At 41.3% G+C, this 18206-nt stretch overlaps 1 pseudogene; it reads left to right on the forward strand.

Moving 5' to 3' along the window:
- The first annotated feature begins 15099 nt into the window (after nucleotides 1-15099).
- On the forward strand, nucleotides 15100-15862 carry LOC111827034 (annotated as a pseudogene).
- Nucleotides 15863-18206: the final 2344 nt, after the last annotated feature.

The raw sequence follows: 18206 nt of genomic DNA on the forward strand, positions 1-18206 counted from the left end.
TATTTCTGAAGAGAGAATTGCTTTTTGTTTGTATCAGTAGAGACTTGATATTCTGAAGTGTGTGTGTGTTTAACACATGTGCCCAGCAAACGTAAGGTTTTGTAAATCAGAAAGCCACCTGGACACATCGGCACTTGGGTGGTTTTGGGTTTTGGTGTGATTTCCGGTCTTCGTTTGCCAACATTGCAGGCCATGGGCGCCCGATTTACAGGTGAGGAAGCAGAATCAGGGAGGTGTTTGCTGGCTGCATCCAGGGTCACAGAGTTAGTGGTAGAGCTGAGTAGAGCCCACAGCCCGTCTTAGGGCAGAGAAGTGTGAAGCAACGTGCTTGTCCCTGAAGAGCTTCTGCAGCCCTGGTGCTGGGGGCGAGGACCGGAACCTGAACTCTAGCTCCTGTGTGAAGCAGCGGCAGTTAAGAAGTAGCACATTTGGGCCAGAGTATGAGGCTCACCCCAATTTCACCAGGAAATGTTGGGGCGACCCTACTTTGCTGTCGCAGGAGGAATATTAGAGAGTGGGGAAGGGGTGGTGGTATAGGTGCCCCAGATCTGTCAGGGTCTCTCTCCAACAAGAATATTTTAGGTGTAAGACCAAACATACATCGCTTACACACCAGCAAACATAGCATCTGTCCCCACTGGCATGGAGTGTATGGAATAATCCGTATCACAGTGCAGTGTATGAACTCACAGTATGATTTATGACCAGGTTTCACTGAATTTAAGCATCTTCAATTCTGAGAGGAGAACCTGGGTAGTGAGAGAAGAGGTGACCACTGGAGTGACCAGTCTTCCTGCTTTGCCAGGGCCTCTGCTGGCCCCTCAGTCCTGGGAAGACTGGGACTTTTGGTTCCCCCAGTGACCACCCAGAGTCAGATGTTCTTTACGGAGTGGAGTGGAAGCCAGGCCTCTGGAATCTGGGCTTCTCGAAGCTGCATGTCAGACTGACCCCTGGGCCTGACACATGGCACGCTTTTCTCACTGTGAGGCTTTATTCAGTCCTAAAGGGACAACGCGCAGAAAGTGATTAGCACCTCCCCCCACTGAGAACATTTACCCATAGAAAATCATGTTCATTTAGAGTCAAAGTCTGATAAGTAAGTGAATGCAGATAGAAGGTTGGGGCTGTTTTTATTGCCTTAGAGATCCAAGCTGTCCTACACATAATAATCATTTAATAAATATGTATTTATTAACCTGATGAGATTTTGGTTTGAAAGAAATACATTTCTAGTTCTGTTTTTGAAAAAGCTAACTTTACTTGTTCTTGTTTTTTTTTTGTTTGTGGTGTTTTTTGTTTGTTTGTTTGTTTTTCTGCTTAAGGTAACCATACGGCCCAGAAACATTACTTGGTAGATGTGAAAAGCAATAAATAGCTCAGTCTGAGATTCTGAGATTCTGGTTAAGTGAGGACAAGGCAGAAACTGGGAGGTGGAGGAGGAGCTGGGGGTGGTGTCCGGGATGGGGGTTGTGCCCCCCAGTGCTGTGCCCGCTCCGGGGTGAGCAGCGGCCTCCCTGACAGCCCTCCTCCTCCCTGGTGCGCACTGGGACCACAGAGGAACATTTTAAAAAATGGATTGATGCCAGCCCTTTGAGGGATCACATCTTATTTCCCTTCTTCCCTCTACCCTTGGCATAGTGCTTGGCTGTAATGAAGATTCAGTGCGTGTTTGCCGATGAATGATGGGGTTGAATGAATTAGTTTAATGCGTCATTGCACTTGACAGTTTTGCTGGAGTCATTTTTGCACTGGGAATCTTTGTCTGCTTTTCAGAATTAGTTTTTGAAAGAAAGGCTTGTGTTTTTTAGGGAATTGTGAAAGCACATTATGTGAAATAACCACTCAGACAGCCTATTTACATATTCGGAACTGCCCTGGTCCTGGTCCGTACCATTAATTAATGCATTCACTTACCTATCAAATGTTGCCATGGCTGGTATGGGCCTGGCACTCTGTTAGACGGTGCAGGTAAAAGATGCTAAAGGCTCATTCTGTGCCATCGAAGTGCTCACAGCGAGATCGGAAAGACATGATCCAGAGCGTGTGCTGTAGGGGTGCCCGGAGAACCCTAGCATCAGATTTACAGTGACTGATGGGCATATCCTTGCTTTCCTGTAAGTTCACTACTGTCTCATGGTGTCTGCAGGTTACCCAGGAGAGCAACAGGGCTGCTCCTCAGCCTCATGCCCGGGACTCATGTCCAGTACTTTTAGAGTCAAGCCTGCCCTTGTCCTGAAATTGGATGCTGACCTGGCAACATATCAGGATCAGCGAACACAGCTGCCGCTCAAATGGCCTGACTTTCCTAAAACCCCTCAAAGGTCCGTCCACAAACCCCAGACAAGCAGGGCCGACCTCAGTGTGGCCTGTGCCTCTTGCTAAGTGACCCCAAGCCAGTGCCAGTGGCAACCAGGCTCAATTAGCACTGTAAAGTGCATCAGGTAGCCCCACGCCCGTCCCAGCTGTGGGCAGTGTTGGCTTGGAAGGTGGCTTCCATTAAGTGGCCACAAGCCTGGCACATGTGGCAGCTGGCGGCAGCTGGCCTCAGTTCTCAGCATGGCTCCTCTCAAGTGCCTCCAAGCTCAGCACATGCGGCAACCCACCTGAAATCACTTTGTAGCTCCAACCAGGTGGCCCCCAGCTGGGCACACACGGCGGCCAACATTGGCTTGCACCAGAGTCCCTTTCAAGAGGCTGCAGAATCAACACACCTGGTAGCCTGCTTCATACCACAGCAGAGAGCCACCCAACCAGCGCCACAAAGGACACACCTGAGGAGCAGACTCCTCTGGCATCAGAGTTCCACTAAAGTGACTCCTACACTGTGGGGTCAGGGTCCACACAACAGCTTATGCGCTAGGCCAGCCTTCACAGCCAGCCGGCCTAAGGATCGGTCCCACCCACTGACATGCCCATGGCCATCGAGGCTTAGCTACAACAGGAAGGCATGCACAACCCACACAAGGGACACTCCTGGAGCACCCAGCTCAGGGGACCAGGGAGATGGAGTGAATGACATAAGGTCATTCTGCCAAGAGTGAGGGATGTAGCTGATGTACCTCACACATAGAAACAAGCATAGGGAGTTGGCCAAAATGAGGAGACAAAGCATTTGATAAAATCCAACATCCATTTATGATAAAAACTCTCAACAAAGTGGGGATAGAAGGAACATACCTCAACATAATGAAGGCCATATATGACAAACTTACAGCTAACATCATATTCAATGGTGAAGAGATGAAAGCTTTTACTTTAAGATCAGGAACAAGAAAAGAATGCTCTGATCAGACTGTCAAACCTCAGAGGGAAGGTAGGGGAGGGTGAGGGTATGGGGGAGAAGTCAACCAAAGGACTTGTATACATACATATAAGCCTAACCAATGGACACAGACAACAGGGGGGTGAGGGCATGAGTGGGAGGGTCAGAGGGGTAATGGGGGGATAAGGACACATATGTAATACCTTAATCAATAAAGAAATTTAAGAAAAAGGATGCTCATTTTCACCACTTTTATTTAACATAGTACAGGAAGTCCTAGCCACAGCAATCATAAAGGCGTGGGTGGTCGTGGGCTTGTTGGCATAAACCTTAGACTTCAAAAAACTCTAAAGAAAAAAGTCCAACGGCGTTAAATAGCATGAAGGAGGAAATTGAGCACTGTATCAATGAAATTCAGCCACATTTATGCAAAACGGTCATGGAAAATTTCAACAAAAGAGTGCGTATGTGCCAGCAAAGCCGTGGAGGCCATTTACCCAATATGCTATTCCATTCATAACCCTATACTGTATACTTTATGAATCAATAAAAAATTTACAACTTTTAATTTTAAACCTGTGTTTTCTATCAAAATTACTTCTTGCGTGAATTTTGGGACACGCTTTAGAAAAAGAAATAAAAGCCATCTGGATTGGAAAGGAAGAAATAAAACTGTCATCATTTGCAGATGACATGATACTATCTATAGAGAACCCTAAAGATTCCACCAACAACTATTTGAACTAATAAATGAATTCAGTAAAGTAGAATACAAATTTAATATTCAAAATTGGTTGCATTTTATACATCAACTAGAGACCCAATGCACGGAATTTGTGCAAGAGTAGGCCTTCCTTCCCCTGGCTGCTGGCACCAGCTTCCCTCTGGCACCCGGGACCTGGGCTTGCTTCCCTCCAGCCACCTGCAGGCACCCGGAACTTGGACTGGCTTTCCTCTGGCCACCTACTGGCACCCAGGACCCAGGCTGGCTTCCCTCCGGCTGCCTGCAGGCTGGCTTCCCTCAGACCCCAGCTTTGACCGGAAGGACGTTGGTCTAGCACATTACCCTTTTATTATTATAGATAACAAACTATCAGAGAATTTAAGAAACAATCCCATGTACAATTGCAGGAAAAAAAATGCCTAGGAATAAATGTAACCAAGGAATTAAAAGACCTGTACTCAGAAAACTATAAAACATTGAAGAAAGAAAATGAAGAATATACAAATAAATGGAAGGATATACTATGCTTATTAATAAGAAGAATTAATATCATTAAAATGTATGTAATACTTAAAGTAATCTACAGATTCAATTCGATCCCTATTAAGATTCCAATGGCATTTTTCACTGATCTAGAACAAATGATCCTAAAATTTATATGAAACCACAAATGACCCTGAATACTCAAAGCAATATTGAGAAAGAACAAAGTTGGAGGTATCATACTACCTGATATCAAACTATATTACAAGGCTGGTACTGACATAAAACAGACACAAGATGCTCAACATCTAATCATAAGGGAAATGCAAATTAAAACCATGAGATATCACTTCACACCTGTTATAATGAATAGTTATCATCAATAAATCAACAAATAACAAATATTGGTGAAGATGTAGAGAAAAGGGAACCCTGATACACTACTGATGGGATTGTAAATTGGTGCAGCCACTGTGAAAACCAGTATGGCGTTATCTCAAAAAATTAAAAATAGAACTTCAATATAACCCAGCAATTCCACTTCTGGATATTTATCTGAAAAAAATCTAAAAACAGTAATTCAAAATGATATGTGTACCCCTATGTTCATTGCAGCACTGTTTACATTAGACAAGATATGGTAGCAACATAAGTGTCCACTGATAGATGAATGGATAAAGAAGATGTGGTACAAGTACATAATGCAATATTACTCAGCCATATAACAGAATAAAATCTTGCCATTTGAGACGTGGATGGACCTAGAGGTATCATGCTAAGTGAAATAAGTCAGCCAAAGATGGATACCATATGATTTCACATATATATGAAATCTAAAAACAAAAGAAATGAACTAAAATAGAAACAGATTCATAAAGAGAAGAAACTGTTGGTTGCCAGATGGGAAGGGCTTTGGGGGACTGAGTGAAAAAGGTGAAAGGATTAAGAAGTACAAATTATCCCCCTAAAAAAGTCATGGGGATGTAAAGTATAACATAGAAAACAAAGTCAATAATCTATACTAAAGAAGGGTAATATGCTAATTAGATTGGATAGACCGGATGTCTTCCGGACGTCCTTCTGGACAAAGCCACGGTGGTGGGGGCTGAGGCAGAGGCAGTCAGGGGCAATCAGGCCAGCAGTTAGGGGTGATCAGGCTGGCAGGGGAGAGCAGTTAGGGGCGATCAGGCCAGCAGGCAGGTGAGTGGTTAGGAGCCAGCAGTCCCAGATTGCAAGAGGGATGGATATCACTGTGAGATCGGGCCTAAACCGGCAGTTGGACATCCCCCGAGGGGTCCTGGATTGGAAAGGGTGCAGGCCAGGCTGAGGGACACCCCCCATGCACGAATTTCATGCACTGGGCCTCTAATACTGTAATAATTATATGTATGGTGCCAGAAGAGGTGACTTATTGGGGTGAACACTTTGTAAGTTATACAAATGTCTAGTCACTATGTTGTATACCTGATACTAATAAAATACTGTATGTCAACTGTAATTAAATTTTTTTAAAAAAATTAAGGAATAGGAAGGCATAGAACTCTTGGGCGTTAGGGAATCTCCCTCTCTTACTACTGTGGCTACTGACACTTTTAACCTTAAAGCAGGGTGCACTTGGCTCCAGTTTGGTGTTGCTGGGAGGAGAGACAGAGAACGCAGTAGACACTACAGGCTGGGGTAAGGTATGTTCTGTAGTAATCTAAGCCTCCAGTGAGACCCCCCCCCCCGGCCCCCGCCCCCACCCCCAAATACTGGCCAAAATGCTGGTCATATGGTTGGGGATGGTGCTATGTTTTTTATTTGAATTTCTAAGTGCAGCGACATCTTACAGATGCCTTACCAGATATTTGGTTAGACACAGACGCCAGGTCCCACTCCTGACTCCGTTGACCCAGAGATATGCTGAGGAATCCATATCGTTAACTCATTCCCATATGATTCTGATGTGCAGCCAGGTTTGCGAACTACTGGCTTAGCCTCATTTATTTTACATCTGAGGAAACTGAGGTCCGGGAGTTTAACAACTTGCCCCAAGCATCACAAAGCTCTTCTGTGGCAGGGTTAGGGTAGAAGTGAACCCTCCTGACCCAGCAGAGTGTAATTCTCACAGAGGCACAAGCCTCTTCCCTTCTCACAAACAGCCAGCAGAGGGCACCACGTAAGGACAAGCGGGACGAAAAGGAACCATCTAAATCTTCAGTAACATTTTCTCAGATGAGCATCCTCTCTCAGGCCTGAGGTGGAGAGTCCAAGTGAGCGTTTGGCTATGTTTCAGCAGACTGGACGTCTGCGTGCCCTGGGTACCAGCTGACCTCCTCGTGCATTGTGTCAGCGTGTAGGCCTCCCTCACAGTATTTCCAGAACTGCTGAGCTGACCAGCGGAGGCAGATGCGCAGCACTTTTCTGGACAGGGCAGCACTTTTCTCCTTGCTTTTCTGGATCCACACCACCCTGAGGATCAAATGGCCCCTTTTGTTTTCAAAGAAAGTTCATACAGAATAAGCACATTTGACATTAAAATATACACGGTCAATGGGGTTGCCAGCTACAATGGTCCATTCATTCCGGGCCTTCTTTCTGTCTATTATCTTGTGTCTCACAGGCAGAACGGTCTGTCAGCATGGCCAGCTGCAGCCCCGCATTGCAACTGTCTCTGTGTGCTGGCCTGGAAAAGCCCCAGGCTGGGCGGAGCTTTCTCCTGGTCCCCAGTCCCTTCTCCCTCCAGTCCTTCCTGGACAGCCCATCGGGCCAGTCCTCTTCCTAAAATCTTCTGTTGGCTCCTGTGTCTACAGTATAAATCCACCTCCTTCCCTTCCAACCCTAACAAGCCTGTTCCTGCCCTTCCCCCCCCAACCCCCGCAGTGTGGCTGCCCTACTCAGGGGCAGCGTGGGGGCATTTGCCACTCTGTGCCTTTGTAGTTTTAATGGCCACTGCCTGAAAAACCTACCTTTTTTGAGCAAGTATTTCCCAAAGCAGAAAAAACAGGCCTGTCTGGCAGAGAAAATATAGTATACAAGATGCTGTTTTCACCTCTGGATTCTGCTCACAGGTCCCCAACACCTTGTGTCCTGAGTGACTTGATTTTATTTCTCTCTCTCCAATCAGACCATCTATCTGATAATTGTAGGTTGTGTTTATATCTTCATACCTAGTGAGGCCCTGACTCAGAGGTACTAGAGTCACCATGGGTTGAAGAAATGAGTGAATGAATTCCATTCACTCTGGCAGGATTATTTCTCTGAGGTGAGGGAGAGGGGGCATCTTGGAAAGGCAGGTTGGATTTGGGGTTCTGGCCCTTGCATTTAAAGACCAGCCCTATAAATGGTCCTAGTAACGACCAAAGGCCCCACACTTTCTTATCTTTTAGCATCCAGGCTTCTTCTTGAACATGGAGCTCAATCTAGTTCTGCTGGCCCATGGGGTTCGCGTGGGGTTAGATCAGCATGCTGGAGCTAAATCCTGGGGGTACGCACTCACTGGCCGCCATGTTGCTGGGACCTTAATCTATTACAACTTTGGGTCATTGGTGGTTCTTTAACAGAACCATTAGTGACCCAAAGTTGTAATGGATTAAGGTCCCATCAGACTTGGCGTTGCCAGACTATTGTATTTGCCATCTAATTAATGTAAAAGATACAGAGAAAAGCCATTCTCCCTCTGAGGTCTGTCCTCACTCTCCTCGTTTCCATCCCTGGAGGCAGCCACCATTATCTTCTGTGTATGTAGCCTTTCAGAGACAGTCTGTCCCCTGCACCAGGCTTTTTGGAAATATCATAAGCATTTCTCCATATTATTCCATAAACTTCCTAAAAGTTGTTTTTAATGGCTGCCTAATTGTCTGTGAATGAATGTGCCATTTTTTGAAAAACATCCCCCTCATCGTTGGACATTGGCTGTTGCTTCATTAAAAAATACCTTCTAGAAAATTAAAAAAAATTAATGAGAATATGGCATTCACAATCCTCGTATCTATTAACATTTTATCTTAGTTCTAATTTTTGTTTTGTAGTTTAAAACATTTTCGTAGTTATTCTTTTTATAGGTACTTATTTTCACAACATTCTAATGCTTCCTGCAGAGTTCAGAACTTTATTTCTTATTTAACTTTACAGTGGGAGCATGTCCTCACTGGCATGAGATCTTCCATCCCTTTCTTTTCTGCTCCAGTGAGTGCATCACAGAATGAAAACCAGTGAGCCCTTAATGGGGGTTGGTATGAACATGGTCTAGTAATTTATTTAACTTTCTTAAAGGTACATCAATTGCTAGCTCTAGCTCCTTACATTATCATCAGTAAGAAATTGCGTTGGCATACCTCACAATGCATCAGGACATGGAGGCTGATGTCTGCTTCTCCGAGCCATTAACCCACCACCTGCTAAGTTGACTCAGCAAGTAGGACGTATTTGTATAGGATATATGCACCTTTAAAGCAACACAGCTCTTTTGGTCTACAAAGCTGAGTGATCTGAAAACATACCAAGCAGCTTCTTTTCATAACAGAATGAGTGCACTGTCTTCTCGCCAGAACTGAATTGCCATTGATGAAGGTTATTTACCCCAACGTCAATAAAAATAATAATAATGAGGAGAAAGAATCTCAGTAGAGAGCACTAATAAAGCACCTAAGACCTTAAAATTTTCTGGGGCCTTTACAAATCTGCCACAGACAAGCATAGTTTGCATTAGTAGAACCCATATGAATAAAATATTTAAATTAAAATAATTTAAGGTCTGTCAATGTTAGATAAAGCAGAAGCTGAAATACTGAGCCTGGCTAACATTATGTTGGTGTTTGTCAAACTTGCAAAAGCTTGAAATAATCATTTGCAAACTGTATTCTAATTATGCATGAAAAAAACAAAAGCAAACACAGAAAAAACAGTAAGCAGAGGAGCACTCTGAACTGAGTTATGTGTTGGTGAGGTGCAGGTAAAGCCCCATGCATATGTATTAAGCACATATAGAGCACACATAAACTCACCACCGCCACTGGAACTTCAGTCCTGGTGAGGGAAGGTGTGAGAAGCAGTTCAAGAAGAAAGCACAAGGCACACCCCAGTGCTGCCTTTTCGATGCTGAATCACTGTTTCCTGTGCAGCTGAAGCAGCCAGGGAGGTGGAATCACAAAAAGGTGCTGAGAGGAGCTTTGCTACTGAGCAGGTTAAGGGCTTAGTGCAAAGTCTCTAGCCCTGTCTCTGTTTTTGCTGAGCAGCCTGGGAACCCCTCGCCTGGGTAACTTTTAATGTTTTATGTTTTCCAGAATTAAAGCATTAGGTTTCATGCCTTATTTAAAGTCTATGTCTTGCAGCATCTCTTGAAGTAGATGTAAGAGGAAACAAGGCAGCAGCCATAAGACAGTAGAAATAAGCAAGCCTCTTTCAATTATAAGTGATAAAGTCATATCTCAGTCCAGAGATGTAAAATTTTTAATTTGAATGTGGATGGTTTTTCTGAAGTGGTGTGAGGTAGTGACATCTTGTGGACATTTATGGTAACTGCAGGCAACTCATATTGTACTGTAAAGCCAACCATTCATTCATTCTTCTAACCTTCCTTCCTTGTTTGTTTGCTCACTCATTCAGTCACCCATCCATTCACCCACACTCCGAATACCTTGAAATTGACACTTTAATTTATCTGGTGTTCCTGTAAACACTAAATGATGGTCTGTTAAAATAAAGGTCAGATTTTAGTAACTGTGTTCCTTTAGGGCCAAATACTGCCCTGTCCTCTCCCTACCTTGGAAGAAACAAAAACAGGAGGGGAAGGGGGTATGGACTCCAAATAGCATAGATGTTAGAGACAAAATAGCTTTATTTAAGGCATACATCTGCTTCTTACTTGCTGCATGACCAAGGAGAAAGTGAACCAACTCTTTGAGTACAATTTTCCTCTTAGTTGGAATAATAGCAATACTGTCAGAATTGTGGAGGTTAAAAATGAGTTAAAGCATAATCTGAGTTTATTAAGCTGGTAGATTTCTGAAATGATGGTACAGATAAGCCATTGTGATATGAGGCATCTAAGCTCTTTAGGTATCAACTTTCTCACCTGTAAAAGGTGTATATAAAACAAGCTGACCAGCAAGGTTGCTTCTGCTTCTAACATTTTGTAATTTGATATTCTTTATCACACTCTTAGGAGTCTCTTTATTTCTAGTAGTGAGCTCCTAGCCAGCGATTGTGCCAGCGTAAGCTAACTTATTTTTTGGTGGGTAACTATTTTGTCTTCTGAGTAATTTCTAAAGGAAAATACTGGCATTTTATATGTTATCTGTTATCATTGACATTTCAGTTTTATGGCTGGGGTAGTTAGGCAAGTTCTGAATTTATAAAGAAATAGGTAAACATCTCGGCCAATATTTAAAGTTCCCCTGTGTGTCCAACAGGCACAGTACATACGTCATGGACGTCGCCCTCTTCTGGCCCAAAATTGTAGGGCAAGCAACACAGTAAGTCTTTCTAGGTCTCCCTTCCTAGCTCATTTGCTTCTCAACAAAATAATGCACTTGGCTAACCAATTCACAAATTGAGCTTATGCCTCACTGTCATAGAAAAAAAGAATTAGAATACAACATATCTTTCAGGCAAGTTTGTTCTTTCCTTTCTCCCTCTGTTTCTTTCTTGTGATTAATTTTCTAAACATTACAAGAATAGTTGCAGTCCCTCTGAAAAGAGGTGATGTTCTATTTCACCCCACTTTTTCTTTGTAATTCTCAGTTCATAAAGCTCATTCCCAGTCTCTCCTTTGCTTCCCAGATTAACAAGGCAAGGCTAGTGGCACCAGCCATTACTGTCCATGTCTACGTTAGAAAGCCGAGGCCTGAAGAAGCAGAGTAACTCCCCTTCGGACACACACCCTGTGAGTGATGGCGACACCGTCAGAACCTTGGGCAGCTGCCTTGGGCTGAGGTCTGGTATTGCCAAACTGTGTAAGTTCATTTCAAGAATTATATCAAAAACTCTTGTTGCTATTAGTTTGAATAAATTGTAGTTAGAATTCAGTTTTAAGCCTTCTTAGTTTCCGAATGAGGAATGATCCATTTAGAAAGACAGAAAGGCCAACAGATGGTCTTGGGTTGTATCTTCCGAGAAGCAGACCCGGAGGTGGGGATTTCATGTTAAGCAGTTTGTTTGGGAAGTGATACTGAGAAGGATTTAGAATGGGGAAGTGAGACAGGGAAGCGATGGAACCTGATACAGGGTATATTCATCGGTAGATTACCTCTGTGGGAAACTGGGGCTCAGTCTGCAGAAGACCCCTGGGAGACAGAGGAGAGCACATCCCAGAGTCGTCCCACCCGAGAGAAGAGGAGGCTGGACCAACTCTAATTTGTCACTGAGACAATCCCCAGCACCATGGTGTCCTGCAAGCAGGCCCAGCGTGCTCAGCTGCAGGCAGAACAGCAATGAGAAGCTGCTGTGTGCACAGGGAAGGCCAGTGCTGAGGATATGTGGGCAGAGACACCTGCTCTTCCTCTGTCTATTATGATGGCGAGTCACCTGTCTAGTACAATGCAATATGCTGAGGGGGAGGCAAAATAAAGGTAAAGATCTTCAAAATAGATGTAAATATAGGGTGTATGCTTATGACAATAGGCTAATTGAAAATACATTCACACTTGAAACAATAACAGTATAAGACAGCTTATTATCAAGAGTCAAAATGAGTAAAATGGGTATCACATGCTATAAGGGTTCAGAGGGGGGACAATTGGAGAGCCTTGCTAAGGAAGCACTCCAAGGGCTGATGGGATTTGAGAGGGAGAGTGAGGACTGAAGGTGGGATTGAATCAAAGGTGTAGATGTGTATACACAAAATTTTCATCTTTTCTCTAGAAAACAGGAAGCTGAAAGTCCCCCCCCCCTTAATATCAAATTATTACATGCATATAGCTTAAAATAAGAGAAATAGTTTAGAGCAGCAGTTCTCAACCTGTGGGTCGAGACCCTTTTGGGAGTCGAATGACCTTTTCACAGGGGTTGCCTAAGACCATTGGAAAACGCATATATAATTACATATTATTTTTGTGATTAATCACTATGCTTTAATTATGTTCAATTTGTAACAATGAAATTGGGGGTCACCACAACATGAGGAACTGTATTAAAGGGTTGTGGCATTAGGAAGGTTGAGAACCACTGGTTTAGAGGTTTATATACATGTAAATAAAAGTAGATCTAACATTATTTTTAAAGTAACTTATAAGAAAATAGGCTTATACACATAGAGCTACAAAGGTATTACTGTTACTAATAAAACAGATTGGTGAGGTGCAGTTAACGCCCTCTTTAAAGTTTGTAGTCTTAAATTTATATATTTGTGTAGGACAAGATCTGAAAATAAACAAGCTAAGCATTCATTTCAAGAATTTATAATAAGAAAAGCTAATTAAATTTCCTAAAACCAGAAAGAAGGATTAGTGGAGGTAAGAGAAAAAAATTAATGAATTAGAACACAGTCAAGAAAGTGATCAATAAAACTGAAAGTTGGTTCTAAGAAAGGACTAATAAAATTCAAGAACTCCAGGATATTCTGATTAAAATAAAACAGGTAGAAAACACAAATAACTAATACCAGGAATAGAAAGGAGACATCTCTATAGAGCCTGCTCCAAACATCTAAAAGATTATAAGTATACTAGAGGCCCAGTGCATGAAATTTGTGCAGGGTAGGGAGGAGGTATCCATCAGCCTGGCCCGTACCCTCTCCAATCTGGAACCCCTTGGGGGATGTCTGACTGTCGGACATTCCTCTCGCAATCCAGGACCACTGGCTCCTAACCACTCATCTGCCTGCCTGCCTAATGCCCAAACTGCCCTCCCCGGTTGGCCTGATCACCCCCAACTGCCCTCCCCTGCGGCCTGATCGCCCCTAACCCCCTGCCAGCCTGATCTCCCCCTAAATGCTCTCCCCTGCTAGCCTGATCTTGCCCCTAACTGCCTCTGCCTCGGCCCCACCACCATGGCTTTGTCTGGAAGGAAGTCAGATGTCTGGAAGATGGCCAGTTGACCCGGTCTAAAGAGCATATTACCCTTTTATTAGTATAGATTATGAGCAGCTTTAAATAATTTTTGAGAAGGTAGATGAAATTGACTCATTCCTCAAAAATGTCAGAGGTGACTGACTAAAACTGACACAAAAAGTAATAGAAAAATTAAGATAATATTATAAGTATTAAGTAAATTGAATCTATAATTCAGGCTCAGAAGTCTCACTACTAACTTCTTCCAAACATTTAAGAAAAAATTAATGATAACCTTTTACTCTTTCAGAGAATAAGAATAACAAAAAAGATACCCCCAATGCCTAAATATCTACTAAAAAAACGTAAACAAAATATTAACTCAGTGAATCGAGCAATATGTAAAAAAGATAACACATATTGCTCAGATTGGTTTATTTTGGGAATGCCAACTTGGTCTAGTATTCAAGAACTAATCAGTGTAATTAACATGCTTACAAAATAAAGAAGAAAAATTATAATGATCATTTTAACAGATGCATAAAAACCAATTGGAAACATTATTTCCTCATGATTTTAAAAAACCTTGGCAATACCACACAAACAGGATCATAAGATGCTGCTATAAAACAATAATATGCCAACAAATTTGAAATGAATACATGTCTAGAAATATATAACCTAGCAAGACTACATCGTGAGAAAACAGAAATTCTGAACAGACCGGTGACTAGTAAGGAGACTGAACGAGTAATCAAACATCTCCCAACAACAAATGTCCAGAACCAGGCGCTTTCTCAGGTGAATGCTACCAAGCATTTAAAGAAGAATCAGTACCAATCTTTCAAAAACAATTCCTAAAAACAGAGGAGGAGGGAACCCTTCCAACCACATTTATGAGGACAAATTGCCCTGATACCAAAACTAGGAAAATATAAAAGCAAATTAGAGGCCAATATTCCTTATGAACATACATGCAAACATTCTCAAAATTTTAGAAAAACAAAAATAAATGAAATAAATGAAAAGGATGATACACCACGATCAAGTGGAATTTATTCCAGGGCTGCAAGTATATTACAACATCTGCAAAACAAAACACCACATTAAAAAAAGAAAAATCATATGGTCACAAAGATGCAGGGAAAGCATTTGATAAAATCCAACACTCATTTATGATAAAAAAAAATCCTCAGCAAAATGGGAATAGAGGAAATGTACCTCAGCATAATAAAGGCCATATATAAAAAACCCAGAACTAGCATCATATTCAATGGTGAAAAGCTAAAAGCATTTTCCTTAAGATAAAAATTAAGATAAGGATGCCCACTTTCACCACTTTATTCAACTTAGTGTTAGAAGTCCTAGGCACAGCAATCAGACAAGAAAAAAAGTCATGTGAATTAGAAAAGAAGAAGAAGAAAAACTGTCCTTATTTGTGGGCGACATGATACTATATAGAGAAAACTCTAAAGATTCCACCAAAAAACTATTAGAACTAATAAATGAATTCAGTAAAGTAGCAGAGTACAAAATTAATATTCAGAAATCATTTTCATTTTATATACCAATAATAAACTATCAGAAAGAGAAATTAAGAAAACAATCCCATTTCAATTGCATAAAAGAGAATAAAATAGAGAGCCTTTGCATTGAGGACTATGTTGCTTCCGAACATCCTGCTCACAGGTACACCAGCAATTGGAAAAACCGCACTAGGCAAAAACTTGCAGCAAGATGGGGACTGAAATACATTAATGTGGGTGATTTAGCTCGAGAAGGACAGTTATATGATGGCTATGATGAAGAGTATGATTGTCCTATTTTAGATGAAGATAGAGTAGTTGATGAGTTAGAAAACCAAATGAGTGAAGATGGAGTTGTTATTGATTACCATGGTTGTGATTTCTTCCCTGAACACTGGTTTCATATAGTTTTTTTAAAAATATATATTTTATTGATTTTTCACAGAGAGGAAGAGAGAGGGATTGAGAGCCAGAAACATCGATCAGCTGCCTCCTGCACACCTCCCACTGGGGATGTGCCCGCAACCAAGGTACATGCCCTTGGCCGGAATCGAACCTGGGACCTTTCAGTCCGCAGGCCGACGCTCTATCCACTGAGCCAAACTGGTTAGGGCTCATATAGTTTTTGACTGAAAACAGATAATAGTGTATTGTACAAACTATATGTGTTTTCCGATGGTCACGACCCACAGGTTGAGAACTGCTGGGTTATAATGAGAAGAAACTAAAAGATAATGTTCAGTGTGAAAATTTTCAAAGTCTTTATGAAGAAGCATTAGCATCCTACGGCAAAGAAATAGTGCATCAGCTGCCCAGAAATAAACCAGAAAATGTAGAGGATAAAATCAATCAGATATTGAAGTGGATTGAACAATGGATCAAAGATCATAGCTCTTGACTTACAAGACTGGCCACTTTATAATCACTCTTAATATTTCTCTGCCCACATCATATATATTATCCATTTATTAGTAAACCTTTTTTATTAAAATTTTGCTGCAGGACTAGTAGGTGGATAGTATAAAGCACTGGTTCTCAACCTGTGGGTCGCGAACAATGAAAATACATCCTGCATATCAGATATTTACATTACGATTCATAACAGTAGCAAAATTACAGTTATGAAGTAGCAATGAAAATAATTTTATGGTTGGGGGTCACCACAAGATGAGGAACTGTATTAAAGGGTCGCAGCATTAGGAAGGTTGAGAATCACTGGCAAAGGTTTATATTTGGGTGTGTCTTTTTCCATAAGAAAGTATAATGAATATAATTTTATTAAAGATTGAGAATAAAAACTGTCATTGTTTAATGCTTCAATTGCTAACAAATAAATAAGCCTGACCAAATGTGTGGAAGGATATCATTTAAGTTTATTAAAGAAGAAAATGAACATGATCTCATAAAATAAAATTAAAGTCTAAAGATAAAAAAGAATAAAATACCTAGGAATAAATTTAACTAAGGAGATAAAAGGCCTGTATTTGGAAAACTATAGATATTGAAAAGAAAGAAATTAAAAAAGATACAAATAAATGGAAGCATATACAATGCTCATGCATAGAAAAAAATTAACATTGTTAAAACATCTATACAACCCAAAGCAATCTCCAGATTCAATGCAATGTCTATTAAAATACCAATGGCAACCCTAGCTGGTTTGGCTCAGTGGACAGAGCATTGGCCTGTTGACTGAAGGGTCCTGGGTTCAATTCCAGTCAAGGGCACATGCCTGGGTTGTGGGCTCAATCCCCAATGGGTTGTGTGTAGGAGGCAGCTGATCAATAATTCTCTCTCTCCCTCTCCCTTCCTCTCTGAAATCAATTTTAAAAATATATTAAAAAATGCCAATGGCATTTTTCACAGAACTAGAACAAATGATTCTAAAATTTATATGGAACCACAAAAGACCCTGAATAGACACAGCAATCCTGAGAAAGAAGAACAAAGTTGAAGGTGTCATGCTACCTAACATCAAACCATGTACTACAAGGCTATAGTAATCAAAACAGCATGGTACTGGCATAAAAACAGACAAATCAATGGAACAGAATAGAGAGCCCAGAAATAAACCTATGCCTACATGGTGAATTAATCTATAAAAATATCATAAAATATGGTCAGCATCACTAATCATCAGAGAAATGAAAACCATAATAAGAGATCACCTCACACCTACCTGTCAGAGTGTCTGTCATCACTAACTCAACGAACAAATGTTGGCAAGGATGTGGAGAAAGAAGACCCTCCTGCACTGTTGGTGAGATTTCAAATTGGTTCAGCCACTATGGAAAAAATTATGGAGGTTCTTTAAAAATTATAATTAGAACTACCTACTGACCCAGTGATCCCACTTCTGGGTATGTATTTGAAGAAATCCAAAACACTAATTTGGAAAGAAATATGCATCCCTATGTTCCCTACAGCATTTTTTACAATAGCCATTATATGAAAGATACCTAAGTGTCTATCAATAGCTGAATAAAGAAGTGGTACATATATACAAGGGAATATTACTCAGCCATAAAAAGAATGAACTCTTATAATTTGAAACGACATGGATGGACTTAGAGAGTATTATGCTAAATGAAATAAGTTAGAGAATGACAAATACCACATAATTTCACTTATATGTGGAATCCAGAAAAAAACAAAAACAAAATAAATGAACAAACAAAACAGAAAAACTCATAGAATCAGAGAACAAAGTGATCATTGCTGGATGGGAAGGAGTTTGAGGGACTGGGTGAAAAAGGTGACACGATTAAGATGTACACATTGGCAGTGACAAAATAGGAGAATGTAAAGTACAGCATAGGGAATATAGTCAATAATATAATAACTATGGTATCAGGTGGGTACTAGATATATTGGGGAATTGCTTTATAAGTTATGTAAATGTCTAATCTTTATGTGTACATCTGAAATATAATATTGAATGTCAACTATAATTGAATAAAAAGATAAAGTAATAATATTAACAAGTTGGGGATCAAATGTATAGCATGGTGACTATCCTATATAATAATAGAGGAATATGCAAATTGCCCATTACAGCATCATGTCACGACTGGCTCAGCAGGCTGCGTCCCCGCCCTCTGCTCAGGCAGCTGCAAGGCCCGGGGTAGGATAGGATACAATAGGAGGGGATAAGAAAGGAGAGGGAGAGGAAGGCAGGCTGCTTGCAGACAGGCCGAGAGGAGAAACAGAAATACAGAAAGGGAACAAGAAGAAGACACAGG

Source organism: Myotis lucifugus, unplaced genomic scaffold, assembly GCF_000147115.1.
Source record: "Myotis lucifugus unplaced genomic scaffold, Myoluc2.0 scaffold_122, whole genome shotgun sequence".
In the NCBI taxonomy this organism is placed as follows: Eukaryota; Metazoa; Chordata; class Mammalia; order Chiroptera; family Vespertilionidae; genus Myotis; species Myotis lucifugus.